Here is a 19,792-nt window from a genome sequence, read left to right on the forward strand (position 1 = left end):
GCCAGGTCTGTCAGTGTATAACACTGGGGTACAGTACTGGTGGGGACAGGTCTGTCAGTGTATAACACTGGGGTACAGTACTGGTGGGGACAGGTCTGTCAGTGTCTAACACTGGGGTACAGTACTGGTGGGGACGCGTCTGTCACTGTATAACACTGGGGTACAGTACTGGTAGGGACAGGTCTGTCAGTGTATAACACTGGGGTACAGTACTGGTGGGGACAGGTCTGTCAGTGTATAACACTGGGGTACAGTACTGGTGGAGACAGGTCTGTCACTGTATAACACTGGGATACAGTACTGGTGGGAACGCGTCTGTCACTGTATAACACTGGGGTACAGTACTGGTAGGGACAGGTCTGTCTGTGTCTAACACTGGGGTACAGTACTGGTGGGGCCAGGTCTGTCAGTGTATAACACTGGGGTACAGTACTGGTGTGGACAGGTCTGTCAGTGTATAACACTGGGGTGCAGTACTGGTGGGGACAGGTCTGTCAGTGTATAACACTGGGGTACAGTACTGGTGGGGACGCGTCTGTCACTGTATAACACTGGGGTACAGTACTGGTAGGGACAGGTCTGTCAGTGTATAACACTGGGGTACAGTACTGGTGGGGACAGGTCTGTCAGTGTATAACACTGGGGTACAGTACTGGTGGGGACGCGTCTGTCACTGTATAACACTGGGGTACAGTAGTGGTAGGGACAGGTCTGTCTGTGTCTAACACTGGGGTACAGTACTGGTGGGGACAAGTCTGTCACTGTATAACACTGGGGTAGAGTACTGGTGGGGACAGGTCTGTCAGTGTATAACACTGGGGTACAGAACTGGTGGGGCACAGGTGTGTCACTGTATAACACTGGGGTACAGAACTGGTGGGGACAGGTCTGTCACTGTATAACACTGGGGTACAGTACTGGTGGGGACAGGTCTGTCACTGTATATCACTGGGGTACAGTACTGGTGGGGAGAGGTCTGACAGTGTATAACACTGTGGTACAGTACTGGTGGGGACAGGTCTGTTAGTGTATAACACTGGGGTACAGTACTGGTGGGGGACAGGTCTGTCAGCGTACAACACTGTGGTACAGTACTGGTGGGGACAGGTCTGTCACTGTATAACACTGGGGAACAGTACTGGTGGGGACAGGTCTGTCACTGTATTACACTGGGGTACAGTACTGGTGGGGGACAGATCTGTCAGAATATAACACTGGGGTTCAGTAGTGGTGGGGACAGGTCTGTCAGTGTATAACACTGGGGTACAGTACTGGTAGGGACAGGTCTGTCTGTGTATAACACTGGGGTACAGTACTGGTGGGGACAGGTCTGTCAGTGTATAACACTGGGGTACAGTAGTGGTAGGGACAGGTCTGTCTGTGTCTAACACTGGGGTACAGTACTGGTGGGGACAGGTCTGTCACTGTATAACACTGGGGTAGAGTACTGGTGGGGACAGGTCTGTCAGTGTATAACACTGGGGTACAGAACAGGTGGGGCACAGGTGTGTCACTGTATAACACTGGGGTACAGTACTGGTGGGGACATGTCGGTCAGTTTATAACACTGGGGTACAGTACTGGTGGGGAGAGGTCTGTCACTGTATAACACTGTGGTACAGTACTGGTGGGGACAGGTCTGTCAGTGTATAACACTGGGGTACAGTACTGGTGGGGACAGGTCTGTTAGTGTATAACACTGGGGTACAGTACTGGTGGGGGACAGGTCGATCAGCGTACAACACTGTGGTACAGTACTGGTGGGGACAGGTCTGTCAGTGTATAACACTGGGGTACAGTACTGGTGGGGACAGGTCTGTTAGTGTATAACACTGGGGTACAGTACTGGTGGGGACAGTTCTGTCACTGTATAACACTGGGGAACAGTACTGGTGGGGACAGGTCTGTCACTGTATTACACTGGGGTACAGTACTGGTGGGGGACAGATCTGTCAGAATATAACACTGGGGTTCAGTAGTGGTGGGGACAGGTCTGTCAGTGTATAACACTGGGGTACAGTACTGGTGGGGACAGGTCTGTCAGTGCATAACACTGGGGTACAGTACAGGTGGGGACAGGTCTGTCAGTTAAAAACATTGGGGTACAGTACTGGTGGGGACAGGTCTGTCAGTGTATAACACTGGGGTACAGTACTGGTGGGGACAGGTCTGTCAGTGTATAACACTGGGGTAGAGTACTGGTGGGGACAGGACTGTCACTGTATAACACTGGGGTACAGTACTGGTGGGGACAGGTGTGTCACTGTATAACACTGGGGCACATTACTGGTGGGGACAGGTGTGTCACTGCATAACACTGGGGTACAGTATGGTAGGGACAGTTCGGTCAGTGTATAACACTGGGGTACATTACTGGTGAGGACAGGTGTGTCACTGTATAACACTGGGGTACAGTACTGGTGGGGCTCAGGTGTGTCACTGTATAACACTGGGGTACAGTACTGGTGGGGGACAGGTCTGTCAGAATATAACACTGGGGTGCCGTAATGGTGGGGACAGGTCTGTCAGTGTATAACACTGTGGTACAGTACTGGTGTGGACATGTCTGTCAGTGTATAACACTGGGGTACATTACTGGTGGAGACAGGTGTGTCAGTGCAGAACACTGGGGTACAGTACTGGTGTGGAAAGGTCTGTCTCTGCATAACACTGGCGTACAGTATGGTGGGGACAGGTCGGTCAGTGAATAACACTGGGGTACATTACTGGTGGGGACAGGTCTGTCACTGTATAACACTGGGGTACAGTACTGGTGGGGACAGGTCAGTCATTGTATAACACTGGGGTACAGTACTGGTGGGGAACAGGTCTGTCGGAATATAACACTGGGGTACAGTACTGGTGGGGACAGGTCTGTCAGCGTAGAACACTGTGATACAGTACTGGTGGGGTCAGGTCTGTCACTGTATTACACTGGGGTACAGTACTGGTGGGGGACAGGTCTGTCAGAATATAACACTGGGGTGCCGTAATGGTGGGGACAGGTCTGTCAGTGTATAACACTGTGGTACAGTACTGGTGTGGACAGGTCTGTCAGTGTATAACACTGGGGTACATTACTAGTGGGGACAGGTGTGTCACTGTATAACACTGGGGTACAGTACTGGTGGGGACAGGTCTGTCAGTGTATAGCACTGGGGTACAGTACTGGTGGGGACAGGTCTGTCAGTGTATAACACTGGGGTACAGTACTGGTGGGGACAGGTCTGTCAGTGTATAACACTGGGGTACAGTACTGGTGGAGACAGGTCTGTCAGTGTATAACACTGGGGTGCAGTACTGGTGGGGACAGGTCTGTCACTGTATAACACTGGGGTACAGTACTGGTGGGGACAGGTCTGTCAGTGTATAACACTGGGGTACAGTACTGGTAGGGACAGGTCTGTCTGTGTCTAACACTGGGGTACAGTACTGGTAGGGAAAGGTCTGTCAGTGTATAACACTGGGGCACAGTACTGGTGGGGCACAGGTGTATCACTGTATAAAACTGGGGCACATTACTGGTGGGGACAGGTGTGTCACTGCATAACACTGGGGTACAGTATGGTGGGGACAGTTCGGTCAGTGTTTAACACTGGGGTACATTACTGGTGAGGACAGGTGTGTCACTGTATAACACTGGGGTACAGTACTGGTGTGGAAAGGTCTGTCTCTGCATAATACTGGGGTACAGTATGGTGGGGACAGGTCGGTCAGTGAATAACACTGGGGTACATTACTGGTGGGGACAGGTGTGTCACTGTATAACACTGGGGTACAGTACTGGTGGGGACAGGTCTGTCATTGTTCAACACTGGGGTACAGTACTGGTGGGGAACAGGTCTGTCGGAATATAACACTGGGGTACAGTACTGGTGGGGACAGGTCTGTCAGCGTAGAACACTGTGATACAGTACTGGTGGGGTCAGGTCTGTCACTGTATTACACTGGGGTACAGTACTGGTGGGGGACAGGTCTGTCAGAATATAACACTGGGGTGCCGTACTGGTGGGGACAGGTCTGTACAGTCCATAACAATGCGGTACAGTACGGGTGGGGACAGGTCTGTCAGTGTATAACACTGGGGTACAGTACTGGTGGGGACAGGTCTGTCAGTGTATAACACTGGGGTACAGTACTGGTGGGGACAGGTCTGTCAGCGTATAACACTGGGGTACAGTACTGGTGGGGACAGGTCTGTCAGTGTATAACACTGGGGTACAGTACTGGTGGGGACGCGTCTGTCACTGTACAACACTGGGGTACAGTACTGGTAGGGACAGGTCTGTCTGTGTCTAACACTGGGGTACAGTACTGGTGGGGACAGGTCTGTCAGTGTATAACACTGGGGTACAGTACTGGTGGGGACAGGTCTGTCAGTGTATAACACTGGGGTACAGTACTGGTGGGGACAGGTCTGTCAGTGTATAACACTGGGGTACAGTACTGGTGGGGACAGGTCTGTCAGTGTATAACACTGGGGTACAGTACTGGTGGGGACAGGTCTGTCACTGTATAACACTGGGGTACAGTACTGGTGGGGACAGGTCTGTCAGTGTATAACACTGGGGTACAGTACTGGTGGGAGCAGGTCTGTCAGTTTATAACACTGGGGTACAGTACTGGTGGGGACGCGTCTGTCACTGTATAACACTGGGGTACAGTACTGGTAGGGACAGGTCTGTCAGTGTATAACACTGGGGTACAGTACTGGTGGGAGCAGGTCTGTCACTGTATAACACTGGGGTAGAGTACTGGTGGGAACAGGTCTGTCAGTCTTTAACACTGTGGTACAGTACTGGTGCGGACAGGTCTGTCACTGTATAACACTGGAGTACTGTACTGGTGGGGACAGGTCTGTCGCTGTATAACACTGGGGTACAGTGCTGGTGGGGACAGGTCTGTCAGTGTATAACACTGGGGTAGAGTACTGGTGGGGACAGGTCTGTCAGTGTATAAGACTGTGGTACAGTACTGGTGGGGACAGGTCTGTCAGTGTATAACACTGGGGTACAGTACTGGTGGAGACAGGTCTGTCACTGTATAACACTGGGGTACAGTACTGGTAGGGACAGGTCTGTCTGTGTCTAACACTGGGGTACAGTACTGGTGGAGACAGGTCTGTCACTGTATAACACTGGGATACAGTACTGGTGGGGACGCGTCTGTCACTGTATAACACTGGGGTACAGTACTGGTAGGGACAGGTCTGTCTGTGTCTAACACTGGGGTACAGTACTGGTGGGGCCAGGTCTGTCAGTGTATAACACTGGGGTACAGTACTGGTGGGGACAGGTCTGTCAGTGTATAACACTGGGGTACAGTACTGGTGGGGACAGGTCTGTCAGTGTCTAACACTGGGGTACAGTACTGGTGGGGACGCGTCTGTCACTGTATAACACTGGGGTACAGTACTGGTAGGGACAGGTCTGTCAGTGTATAACACTGGGGTACAGTACTGGTGGGGACAGGTCTGTCAGTGTATAACACTGGGGTACAGTACTGGTGGGGACAGGTCTGTCACTGTATAACACTGGGGTACAGTAGTGGTAGGGACAGGTCTGTCTGTGTCTAACACTGGGGTACAGTACTGGTGGGGACAGATCTGTCACTGTATAACACTGGGGTAGAGTACTGGTGGGGACAGGTCTGTCAGTGTATAACACTGGGGTACAGTACTGGTGGGGACAGGTCTGTCACTGCATAACACTGGGGTACAGTACTGGTGGAGACAGGTCTGTCAGTGTATAACACTGGGGTGCAGTACTGGTGGGGACAGGTCTGTCACTGTATAACACTGGGGTACGGTACTGGTGGGGACAGGTCTGTCAGTGTATAACACTGGGGTACAGTACTGGTAGGGACAGGTCTGTCTGTGTCTAACACTGGGGTACAGTACTGGTGGGGACAGGTCTGTCAGTGTATAACACTGGGGTACAGTACTGGTGGAGACAGGTCTGTCACTGTATATCACTGGGGTACAGTCCTGGTAGGGACAGGTCTGTCTGTGTCTAACACTGGGGTACAGTACTGGTGGAGACAGGTCTGTCACTGTATAACACTGGGATACAGTACTGGTGGGAACGCGTCTGTCACTGTATAACACTGGGGTACAGTACTGGTAGGGACAGGTCTGTCTGTGTCTAACACTGGGGTACAGTACTGGTGGGGCCAGGTCTGTCAGTGTATAACACTGGGGTACAGTACTGGTGTGGACAGGTCTGTCAGTGTATAACACTGGGGTGCAGTACTGGTGGGGACAGGTCTGTCAGTGTATAACACTGGGGTACAGTACTGGTGGGGACGCGTCTGTCACTGTATAACACTGGGGTACAGTACTGGTAGGGACAGGTCTGTCAGTGTATAACACTGGGGTACAGTACTGGTGGGGACAGGTCTGTCAGTGTATAACACTGGGGTACAGTACTGGTGGGGACGCGTCTGTCACTGTATAACACTGGGGTACAGTAGTGGTAGGGACAGGTCTGTCTGTGTCTAACACTGGGGTACAGTACTGGTGGGGACAAGTCTGTCACTGTATAACACTGGGGTAGAGTACTGGTGGGGACAGGTCTGTCAGTGTATAACACTGGGGTACAGAACTGGTGGGGCACAGGTGTGTCACTGTATAACACTGGGGTACAGAACTGGTGGGGACAGGTCTGTCACTGTATAACACTGGGGTACAGTACTGGTGGGGACAGGTCTGTCACTGTATATCACTGGGGTACAGTACTGGTGGGGAGAGGTCTGACAGTGTATAACACTGTGGTACAGTACTGGTGGGGACAGGTCTGTTAGTGTATAACACTGGGGTACAGTACTGGTGGGGGACAGGTCTGTCAGCGTACAACACTGTGGTACAGTACTGGTGGGGACAGGTCTGTCACTGTATAACACTGGGGAACAGTACTGGTGGGGACAGGTCTGTCACTGTATTACACTGGGGTACAGTACTGGTGGGGGACAGATCTGTCAGAATATAACACTGGGGTTCAGTAGTGGTGGGGACAGGTCTGTCAGTGTATAACACTGGGGTACAGTACTGGTAGGGACAGGTCTGTCTGTGTATAACACTGGGGTACAGTACTGGTGGGGACAGGTCTGTCAGTGTATAACACTGGGGTACAGTAGTGGTAGGGACAGGTCTGTCTGTGTCTAACACTGGGGTACAGTACTGGTGGGGACAGGTCTGTCACTGTATAACACTGGGGTAGAGTACTGGTGGGGACAGGTCTGTCAGTGTATAACACTGGGGTACAGAACTGGTGGGGCACAGGTGTGTCACTGTATAACACTGGGGTACAGTACTGGTGGGGACATGTCGGTCAGTTTATAACACTGGGGTACAGTACTGGTGGGGAGAGGTCTGTCACTGTATAACACTGTGGTACAGTACTGGTGGGGACAGGTCTGTCAGTGTATAACACTGGGGTACAGTACTGGTGGGGACAGGTCTGTTAGTGTATAACACTGGGGTACAGTACTGGTGGGGGACAGGTCGATCAGCGTACAACACTGTGGTACAGTACTGGTGGGGACAGGTCTGTCAGTGTATAACACTGGGGTACAGTACTGGTGGGGACAGGTCTGTTAGTGTATAACACTGGGGTACAGTACTGGTGGGGACAGTTCTGTCACTGTATAACACTGGGGAACAGTACTGGTGGGGACAGGTCTGTCACTGTATTACACTGGGGTACAGTACTGGTGGGGGACAGATCTGTCAGAATATAACACTGGGGTTCAGTAGTGGTGGGGACAGGTCTGTCAGTGTATAACACTGGGGTACAGTACTGGTGGGGACAGGTCTGTCAGTGCATAACACTGGGGTACAGTACAGGTCTGTCAGTTAAAAACATTGGGGTACAGTACTGGTGGGGACAGGTCTGTCAGTGTATAACACTGGGGTACAGTACTGGTGGGGACAGGTCTGTCAGTGTATAACACTGGGGTAGAGTACTGGTGGGGACAGGACTGTCACTGTATAACACTGGGGTACAGTACTGGTGGGGACAGGTGTGTCACTGTATAACACTGGGGCACATTACTGGTGGGGACAGGTGTGTCACTGCATAACACTGGGGTACAGTATGGTAGGGACAGTTCGGTCAGTGTATAACACTGGGGTACATTACTGGTGAGGACAGGTGTGTCACTGTATAACACTGGGGTACAGTACTGGTGGGGCTCAGGTGTGTCACTGTATAACACTGGGGTACAGTACTGGTGGGGGACAGGTCTGTCAGAATATAACACTGGGGTGCCGTAATGGTGGGGACAGGTCTGTCAGTGTATAACACTGTGGTACAGTACTGGTGTGGACATGTCTGTCAGTGTATAACACTGGGGTACATTACTGGTGGAGACAGGTGTGTCAGTGCAGAACACTGGGGTACAGTCCTGGTGTGGAAAGGTCTGTCTCTGCATAACACTGGCGTACAGTATGGTGGGGACAGGTCGGTCAGTGAATAACACTGGGGTACATTACTGGTGGGGACAGGTCTGTCACTGTATAACACTGGGGTACAGTACTGGTGGGGACAGGTCAGTCATTGTATAACACTGGGGTACAGTACTGGTGGGGAACAGGTCTGTCGGAATATAACACTGGGGTACAGTACTGGTGGGGACAGGTCTGTCAGCGTAGAACACTGTGATACAGTACTGGTGGGGTCAGGTCTGTCACTCTATTACACTGGGGTACAGTACTGGTGGGGGACAGGTCTGTCAGAATATAACACTGGGGTGCCGTAATGGTGGGGACAGGTCTGTCAGTGTATAACACTGTGGTACAGTACTGGTGTGGACAGGTCTGTCAGTGTATAACACTGGGGTAGAGTACTGGTGGGGACAGGTCTGTCAGTGTATAGCACTGGGGTACAGTACTGGTGGGGACAGGTGTGTCACTGTATAACACTGGGGTACAGTACTGGTGGGGACAGGTCTGTCAGTGTATAGCACTGGGGTACAGTACTGGTGGGGACAGGTCTGTCAGTGTATAACACTGGGGTACAGTACTGGTGGGGACAGGTCTGTCAGTGTATAACACTGGGGTACAGTACTGGTGGAGACAGGTCTGTCAGTGTATAACACTGGGGTGCAGTACTGGTGGGGACAGGTCTGTCACTGTATAACACTGGGGTACAGTACTGGTGGGGACAGGTCTGTCAGTGTATAACACTGGGGTACAGTACTGGTAGGGACAGGTCTGTCTGTGTCTAACACTGGGGTACAGTACTAGTAGGGAAAGGTCTGTCAGTGTATAACACTGGGGCACAGTACTGGTGGGGCACAGGTGTATCACTGTATAAAACTGGGGCACATTACTGGTGGGGACAGGTGTGTCACTGCATAACACTGGGGTACAGTATGGTGGGGACAGTTCGGTCAGTGTATAACACTGGGGTACATTACTGGTGAGGACAGGTGTGTCACTGTATAACACTGGGGTACAGTACTGGTGGGGAACAGGTCTGTCGGAATATAACACTGGGGTACAGTACTGGTGGGGACAGGTCTGTCAGCGTAGAACACTGTGATACAGTACTGGTGGGGTCAGGTCTGTCACTGTATTACACTGGGGTACAGTACTGGTGGGGGACAGGTCTGTCAGAATATAACACTGGGGTGCCGTACTGGTGGGGACAGGTCTGTACAGTCCATAACAATGCGGTACAGTACGGGTGGGGACAGGTCTGTCAGTGTATAACACTGGGGTACAGTACTGGTGGGGACAGGTCTGTCAGTGTATAACACTGGGGTACAGTACTGGTGGGGACAGGTCTGTCAGCGTATAACACTGGGGTACAGTACTGGTGGGGACAGGTCTGTCAGTGTATAACACTGGGGTACAGTACTGGTGGGGACGCGTCTGTCACTGTACAACACTGGGGTACAGTACTGGTAGGGACAGGTCTGTCTGTGTCTAACACTGGGGTACAGTACTGGTGGGGACAGGTCTGTCAGTGTATAACACTGGGGTACAGTACTGGTGGGGACAGGTCTGTCAGTGTATAACACTGGGGTACAGTACTGGTGGGGACAGGTCTGTCAGTGTATAACACTGGGGTACAGTACTGGTGGGGACAGGTCTGTCAGTGTATAACACTGGGGTACAGTACTGGTGGGGACAGGTCTGTCACTGTATAACACTGGGGTACAGTACTGGTGGGGACAGGTCTGTCAGTGTATAACACTGGGGTACAGTACTGGTGGGAGCAGGTCTGTCAGTTTATAACACTGGGGTACAGTACTGGTGGGGACGCGTCTGTCACTGTATAACACTGGGGTACAGTACTGGTAGGGACAGGTCTGTCAGTGTATAACACTGGGGTACAGTACTGGTGGGAGCAGGTCTGTCAGTGTATAACACTGGGGTAGAGTACTGGTGGGAACAGGTCTGTCAGTCTTTAACACTGTGGTACAGTACTGGTGCGGACAGGTCTGTCACTGTATAACACTGGAGTACTGTACTGGTGGGGACAGGTCTGTCGCTGTATAACACTGGGGTACAGTGCTGGTGGGGACAGGTCTGTCAGTGTATAACACTGGGGTAGAGTACTGGTGGGGACAGGTCTGTCAGTGTATAAGACTGTGGTACAGTACTGGTGGGGACAGGTCTGTCAGTGTATAACACTGGGGTACAGTACTGGTGGAGACAGGTCTGTCACTGTATAACACTGGGGTACAGTACTGGTAGGGACAGGTCTGTCTGTGTCTAACACTGGGGTACAGTACTGGTGGAGACAGGTCTGTCACTGTATAACACTGGGATACAGTACTGGTGGGGACGCGTCTGTCACTGTATAACACTGGGGTACAGTACTGGTAGGGACAGGTCTGTCTGTGTCTAACACTGGGGTACAGTACTGGTGGGGCCAGGTCTGTCAGTGTATAACACTGGGGTACAGTACTGGTGGGGACAGGTCTGTCAGTGTATAACACTGGGGTACAGTACTGGTGGGGACAGGTCTGTCAGTGTCTAACACTGGGGTACAGTACTGGTGGGGACGCGTCTGTCACTGTATAACACTGGGGTACAGTACTGGTAGGGACAGGTCTGTCAGTGTATAACACTGGGGTACAGTACTGGTGGGGACAGGTCTGTCAGTGTATAACACTGGGGTACAGTACTGGTGGGGACGCGTCTGTCACTGTATAACACTGGGGTACAGTAGTGGTAGGGACAGGTCTGTCTGTGTCTAACACTGGGGTACAGTACTGGTGGGGACAGATCTGTCACTGTATAACACTGGGGTAGAGTACTGGTGGGGACAGGTCTGTCAGTGTATAACACTGGGGTACAGTACTGGTGGGGACAGGTCTGTCACTGCATAACACTGGGGTACAGTACTGGTGGGGACAGGTCTGTCACTGCATAACACTGGGGTACAGTACTGGTGGGGACATGTCGGTCAGTGTATAACACTGGGGTACAGTACTGGTGGGGAGAGGTCTGTCACTGTATAACACTGTGGTACAGTACTGGTGGGGGACAGGTCTGTCAGCGTACAACACTGTGGTACAGTACTGGTGGGGACAGGTCTGTCACTGTATAACACTGGGGTACAGTACTGGTGGGGACAGTTCTGTCACTGTATAACACTGGGGAACAGTACTGGTGGGGACAGGTCTGTCAGTGTATAACACTGGGGTACAGTACTGGTGGGGACAGGTCTGTTAGTGTATAACACTGGGGTACAGTACTGGTGGGGGACAGGTCTGTCAGCGTACAACACTGTGGTACAGTACTGGTGGGGACAGGTCTGTCACTGTATAACACTGGGGTACAGTACTGGTGGGGACAGTTCTGTCACTGTATAACACTGGGGAACAGTACTGGTGGGGACAGGTCTGTCACTGTATTACACTGGGGTACAGTACTGGTGGGGGACAGATCTGTCAGAATATAACACTGGGGTTCAGTAGTGGTGGGGACAGGTCTGTCAGTGTATAACACTGGGGTACAGTACTGGTGGGGACAGGTCTGTCAGTGTATAACACTGGGGTACAGTACAGGTGGGGACAGGTGTGTCAGTTTATAACATTGGGGTACAGTACTGGTGGGGACAGGTCTGTCAGTGTATAACACTGGGGTACAGTACTGGTGGGGACAGGTCTGTCAGTGTATAACACTGGGGTACAGTACTGGTAGGGACAGATCTGTCAGTGTATTACACTGGGGTACAGTAATGGTGGGGACAGGTCTGTCAGTGTATCACACTGGGGTAGAGTACTGGTGGGGACAGGACTGTCACTGTATAACACTGGGGTACAGTACTGGTAGGGAAAGGTCTGTCAGTGTATAACACTGGGGTACAGTACTGGTGGGGCACAGGTGTGTCACTGTATAACACTGGGGCACATTACTGGTGGGGACAGGTGTGTCACTGCATAACACTGGGGTACAGTATGGTGGGGACAGTTCGGTCAGTGTATAACACTGGGGTACATTACTGGTGGGGACAGGTGTGTCACTGTATAACACTGGGGTACAGTACTGGTGGGGCACAGGTGTGTCACTGTATAACACTGGGGCACATTACTGGTGGGGACAGGTGTGTCACTGCATAACACTGGGGTACAGTACTGGTGTGGAAAGGTCTGTCTCTGCATAACACTGGGGTACAGTATGGTGGGGACAGTTCGGTCAGTGTATAACACTGGGGTACATTACTGGTGGGGACAGGTGTGTCACTGTATAACACTGGGGTACATTACTGGTGGGGACAGGTGTGTCAGTGTATAACACTGGGGTACAGTACTGGTGTGGATAGGTCTGTCTCTGCATAACACTGGGGTACAGTATGGTGGGGACAGGTCGGTCAGTGAATAACACTGGGGTACATTACTGGTGGGGACAGGTGTGTCACTGTATAACACTGGGGTACAGTACTGGTTGGGACAGGTCGGTCAGTGAATAACACTGGGGTACATTACTGGTGGGGACAGGTGTGTCACTGTATAACACTGGGGTACAGTATGGTGGGGACAGGTCGGTCAGTGAATAACACTGGGGTACATTACTGGTGGGGACAGGTGTGTCACTGTATAACACTGTGATACAGTACTGGTGGGGACAGGTCTGTCAGTGTATAACACTGGGGTACAGTACTGGTGGGGAACAGGTCTGTCGGAATATAACACTGGGGTACAGTACTGGTGGGGACAGGTCTGTCAGCGTAGAGCACTGTGATACAGTACTGGTGGGGTCAGGTCTGTCACTGTATTACACTGGGGTACAGTACTGGTGGGGGACAGGTCTGTCAGAATATAACACTGGGGTGCAGTACTGGTGGGGACAGGTCTGTACAGTCCATAACAATGCGGTACAGTACGGGTGGGGACAGGTCTGTCAGTGTATAACACTGGGGTACAGTACTGGTGGGGACAGGTCTGTCAGTGTATAACACTGGGGTACAGTACTGGTGGGGACGCGTCTGTCACTGTATAACACTGGGGATCAGTACTGGTGGGGACAGGTCTGTCAGTGTATAACACTGTGGTACAGTACTGGTGCGGACAGGTCTGTCACTGTATAACACTGGAGTACTGTACTGGTGGGGACAGGTCTGTCAGTGTATAACACTGGGGTACAGTACTGGTGGGAGCAGGTCTGTCTGTGTATAACACGGGGGTACAGTACTGGTGGGGACGCGTCTGTCACTGTATAACACTGGGGTACAGTACTGGTAGGGACAGGTCTGTCAGTGTATAACACTGGAGTACTGTACTGGTGGGGACCGGTCTGTCGCTGTATAACACTGGGGTACAGTACTGGTGGGGACAGGTCTGTCAGTGTATAACACTGGGATAGAGTACTGGTGGGGACAGGTCTGTCAGTGTATAACACTGTGGTACAGTACTGGTGGGGACAGGTCTGTCAGTGTATAACACTGGGGTACAGTACTGGTGGGGACAGGTCGGTCAGTGTATAACACTGGGGTACATTACTAGTGGGGACAGGTGTGTCACTGTATAACACTGGGGTACAGTACTGGTGGGGACAGGTCTGTCACTGTATTACACTGGGGTACAGTACTGGTGGGGGACAGGTCTGTCAGAATATAACACTGGGGTGCCGTACTGGTGGGGAAAGGTCTGTGCAGTCCATAACAATGGGGTACAGTACTGGTGGGGACAGGTCTGTCAGTGTATAACACTGGGGTACAGTACTGGTGTGGACAGGTCTGTCTCTGCATAACACTGGGGTACGGTATGGTGGGGACAGGTCGGTCAGTGTATAACACTGGGGTACATTACTGGTGGGGACAGGTGTGTCACTGTATAACACTGGGGTACAGTACTGGTGGGGACAGGTCTGTCAGTGTATAACACTGGGGTACAGTACTGGTGGGGACAGGTCTGTCACTGTATTACACTGGGGTACAGTACTGGTGGGGGACAGGTCTGTCAGAATATAACACTGGGGTACTGTACTGGTGGGGACAGGTCTGTCACTGTATAACACTGGGGTACAGAACTGGTAGGGCACAGGTGTGTCACTGTATAACACTGGGGTACATTACTGGTGGGGACAGGTCTGTCAGTATATAACACTGGGGTACAGTACTGGTGGGGACAGGTCTGTCAGTGTATAACACTGGGGTACAGTACTGGTGGGGACATGTCGGTCAGTGTATAACACTGGGGTACAGTACTGGTGGGGAGAGGTCTGTCACTGTATAACACTGTGGTACAGTACTGGTGGGGACAGGTCTGTCAGTGTATAACACTGTGGTGCAGTACTGGTGGGGACAGGTCTGTCAGTGTATAACACTGGGGTACAGTACTGGTGGGGACAGTTCTGTCACTGTATAACACTGGGGAACAGTACTGGTGGGGACAGGTCTGTCACTGTATTACACTGGGGTACAGTACTGGTGGGGGACAGGTCTGTCAGAATATAACACTGGGGTTCAGTAGTGGTGGGGACAGGTCTGTCAGTGTATAACACTGGGGTACAGTACTGGTGGGGACAGGTCTGTCAGTGTCTAACACTGGGGTACAGTACAGGTGGGAACAGGTCTGTCAGTTTATAACATTGGGGTACAGTACTGGTGGGGACAGGTCAGTCAGTGTATAACACTGGGGTACAGTACAGGTGGGAACAGGTCTGTCAGTGTATAACACTGGGGTACAGTACTGGTGGGGACAGGTCTGTCAGTGTATAACACTGGGGTACAGTACTGGTGGGGACAGGTCTGTCAGTGTATAACACTGGGGTACAGTACTGGTGGGGACAGGTCTGTCAGTGTATAACACTGGGGTACAGTACAGGTGGGAACAGGTCTGTCAGTTTATAACATTGGGGTACAGTACTGGTGGGGACAGGTCTGTCAGTGTATAACACTGGGGTACAGTACAGGTGGGAACAGGTCTGTCAGTTTATAACACTGGGGTACAGTACGGATAGGGACAGGTCTGTCAGTGTATTACACTGGGGTACAGTACTGGTGGGGACAGGTCTGTCAGTGTATAACACTGGGGTAGAGTACTGGTGGGGACAGGACTGTCACTGTATAACACTGGGGTACAGTACTGGTAGGGAAAGGTCTGTCAGTGTATAACACTGGGGTACAGTACTGGTGGGGCACAGGTGTGTCACTGTATAACACTGGGGCACATTACTGGTGGGGACAGGTGTGTCACTGCATAACACTGGGGTACAGTATGGTGGGGACAGTTCGGTCAGTGTATAACACTGGGGTACAGTACTGGTGTGGAAAGGTCTGTCTCAGCATAACACTGGGGTACAGTATGGTGGGGACAGGTCGGTCAGTGAATAACACTGGGGTACATTACTGGTGGGGACAGGTCTGTCAGTGTATAACACTGGGGTACAGTACTGGTGGGGACAGGTCTGTCATTGTATAACACTGGGGTACAGTACTGGTGGGGAACAGGTCTGTCGGAATATAACACTGGGGTACAGTACTGGTGGGGACAGGTCTGTCAGCGTAGAACACTGTGATACAGTACTGGTGGGGTCAGGTCTGTCACTGTATTACACTGGGGTACAGTATTGGTGGGGGACAGGTCTGTCAGAATATAACACTGGGGTGCCGTACTGGTGGGGACAGGTCTGTACAGTCCATAACAATGCGGTACAGTACGGGTGGGGAAAGGTTTGTCAGTGTAGAACATTGGGGTACAGTACTGGTGGGGACAGGTCTGTCTTTGTATAACACTGGGGTACAGTACTGGTGGGGACGCGTCTGTCAGTGTATAACATTGGGGTACAGTACTGATGGGGACAGGTCTGTCAGTGTATAACACTGGGGTACAGTACTGGTGAGGACAGGTCTGTCACTGTATAACACTGGGGTACAGTACTGGTAGGGACAGGTCTGTCAGTGTATGACACTGGGGTACAGTAATGGTGGGGACAGGTCTGTCAGTGTATAACACTGGGGTACAGTACTGGTGGGGACAGGTCTGTCAGTGTATAACACTGGGGTACAGTACTGGTAGGGACAGGTCTGTCAGTGTATAACACTGGGGTACAGTAGTGGTAGGGACAGGTCTGTCTGTGTCTAACACTGGGGTACAGTACTGGTGGGGACAGGTCTGTCACTGTATAACACTGGGGTAGAGTACTGGAGGGGACAGGTCTGTCAGTGTATAACACAGGGGTACAAAACTGGTGGGGACAGGTCTGTCACTGTATAACACTGGGGTAGAGTACTGGAGGGGACAGGTCTGTCAGTGTATAACACAGGGGTACAGTACTGGTGGGCACAGGTCTGTCACTGTATAACACTGGGGTACAGTACTGGCGGGGACAGGTCTGTCTCTGTATAACACTGTGGTACAGTACTGGTGGGGACAGGTCTGTCAGTGTATAACACTGGGGTACAGTACTGGTGGGGACAGGTCTGTCAGTGTATAACACTGGCGTACAGTACTGGTGGGGACAGGTCTGTCAGTATATAACACTATGGTACAGTACTGGTGGGGACAGGTCTGTCAGTGTATAACACTGGGGTACAGTACTGGTGCGGACAGGTCTGTCAGTGTATAACACTGGGGTAGAGTACTGGTGGGGACAGTTCTGTCAGTGTATAACACTGGGGTACAGTACTGGTGCGGACAGGTCTGTCACTGTATAACACTGGAGTACTGTACTGGTGGGGACCGGTCTGTCGCTGTATAACACTGGGTACAGTACTGGTGGGGACAGGTCTGTCAGTGTATAACACTGGGGTAGAGTACAGGTGGGGACAGGTCTGTCAGTGTATAACACTGTGGTACAGTACTGGTGGGGACAGGTCTGTCAGTGTATAACACTGGGGTACAGTACTGGTGGGGACAGGTCGGTCAGTGTATAACACTGGGGTGCCGTACTGGTGTGGACAGGTCTGTCACTGTATAACACTGGGGTACAGTACTGGTGGGGACAGGTCTGTCACTGTATTACACTGGGGTACAGTACTGGTGGGGGACAGGTCTGTCAGAATATAACACTGGGGTGCCGTACTGGTGGGGACAGGTCTGTGCAGTCCATTACAATGGGGTACAGTACTGGTGGGGACAGGTCTGTCAGTGTATAACACTGGGGTACAGTACTGGTGTGGACAGGTCTGTCTCTGCATAACACTGGGGTACGGTATGGTGGGGACAGGTCGGTCAGTGTATAACACTGGGGTACATTACTGGTGGGGACAGGTGTGTCACTGTATAACACTGGGGTACATTACTGGTGGGGACAGGTGTGTCACTGTATAACACTGGGGTACAGTACTGGTGGGGACAGGTCTGTCAGTGTATAACACTGGGGTACAGTACTGGTGGGGACAGGTCTGTCACTGTATAACACTGGGGTACATTACTGGTGGGGACAGGTGTGTCACTGTATAACACTGGGGTACAGTACTGGTGGGGACAGGTCTGTCAGTGTATAACACTGGGGTACAGTACTGGTGGGGACAGGTCTGTCACTGTATTACACTGGGGTACAGTACTGGTGGGGGACAGGACTGTCAGAATATAACACTGGGGTACTGTACTGGTGGGGACAGGTCTGTCACTGTATAACACTGGGGTACAGAACTGGTAGGGCACAGGTGTGTCACTGTATAACACTGGGGTACATTACTGGTGGGGACAGGTCTGTCAGTATATAACACTGGGGTACAGTACTGGTGGGGACAGGTCTGTCAGTGTATAACACTGGGGTACAGTACTGGTGGGGACATGTCGGTCAGTGTATAACACTGGGGTACAGTACTGGTGGGGAGAGGTCTGTCACTGTATAACACTTTGGTACAGTACTGGTGGGGACAGGTCTGTCAGTGTATAACACTGTGGTGCAGTACTGGTGGGGACAGGTCTGTCAGTGTATAACACTGGGGTACAGTACTGGTGGGGACAGTTCTGTCACTGTATAACACTGGGGAACAGTACTGGTGGGGACTGGTCTGTCAGCGTAGAACACTGTGATACAGTACTGGTGGGGTCAGGTCTGTCACTGTATTACACTGGGGTACAGTACTGGTGGGGGACAGGTCTGTCAGAATATAACACTGGGGTGCCGTACTGGTGGGGACAGGTCTGTACAGTCCATAACAATGCGGTACAGTACGGGTGGGGAAAGGTTTGTCAGTGTATAACATTGGGGTACAGTACTGGTGGGGACAGGTCTGTCAGTGTATAACACTGGGGTACAGTACTGGTGGGGACGCGTCTGTCAGTGTATAACATTGGGGTACAGTACTGATGGGGACAGGTCTGTCAGTGTATAACACTGGGGTACAGTACTGGTGGGGAGAGGTCTGTCACTGTATAACACTTTGGTACAGTACTGGTAGGGACAGGTCTGTAAGTGTATGACACTGGGGTACAGTAATGGTGGGGACAGGTCTGTCAGTGTATAACACTGGGGTACAGTACTGGTGGGGACAGGTCTGTCAGTGTATAACACTGGGGTACAGTACTGGTAGGGACAGGTCTGTCTGTGTCTAACACTGGGGTACAGTACTGGTGGGGACAGGTCTGTCACTGTATAACACTGGGGTAGAGTACTGGAGGGGACAGGTCTGTCAGTGTATAACACTGGGGTACAGTACTGGTGGGGACAGGTCTGTCACTGTATAACTCTGGGGTAGAGTACTGGAGGGGACAGGTCTGTCACTGCATAACACTGGGGTACAGTACTGGTGGGGAGAGGTCTGTCTCTGTATAACACTGTGGTACAGTACTGGTGGGGACAGGTCTGTCAGTGTATAACACTGGGGTACAGTGCTGGTGGGGACAGGTCTGTCACTGTATAACACTGGGATACAGTACTGGTGGGGACAGGTCTGTCACTGTATAACACTGGGGTACAGTACTGGTGGGGACAGGTCTGTCAGTGAATAACACTGGAGAACAGTACTGGTGGGGACAGGTCTGTCACTGTATTACACTGGGGTACAGTACTGGTGGGGGACAGATCTGTCAGAATATAACACTGGGGAACAGTAGTGGTGGGGACAGGTCTGTCAGTGTATAACACTGGGGTACAGTACTGGTGGGGACAGGTCTGTCAGTGTCTAACACTGGGGTACAGTACAGGTGGGAACAGGTCTGTCAGTTTATAACATTGGGGTACAGTACTGGTGGGGACAGGTCTGTCAGTGTATGACACTGGGGTACAGTACAGGTGGGAACAGGTCTGTCAGTGTATAACACTGGGGTACAGTACTGGTGGGGACAGGTCTGTCAGTGTATAACACTGGGGTACAGTACTGGTGGGGACAGGTCTGTCAGTGTATAACACTGGGGTACAGTACTGGTGGGGACAGGTCTG

General features: G+C 51.8%; 1 protein-coding gene across 3 annotated transcripts in view; it reads right to left on the bottom strand.

The window, feature by feature from the left end:
• The window catches only part of LOC137356956 (rho guanine nucleotide exchange factor 2-like), a 257,769-nt gene that overhangs the window by 161,356 nt on the left and 76,621 nt on the right, over positions 1-19,792 (bottom strand). The window lies entirely within an intron of this gene.

Source organism: Heterodontus francisci, chromosome 46 (assembly GCF_036365525.1).
Source record: "Heterodontus francisci isolate sHetFra1 chromosome 46, sHetFra1.hap1, whole genome shotgun sequence".
NCBI lineage: Eukaryota > Metazoa > Chordata > Chondrichthyes > Heterodontiformes > Heterodontidae > Heterodontus > Heterodontus francisci.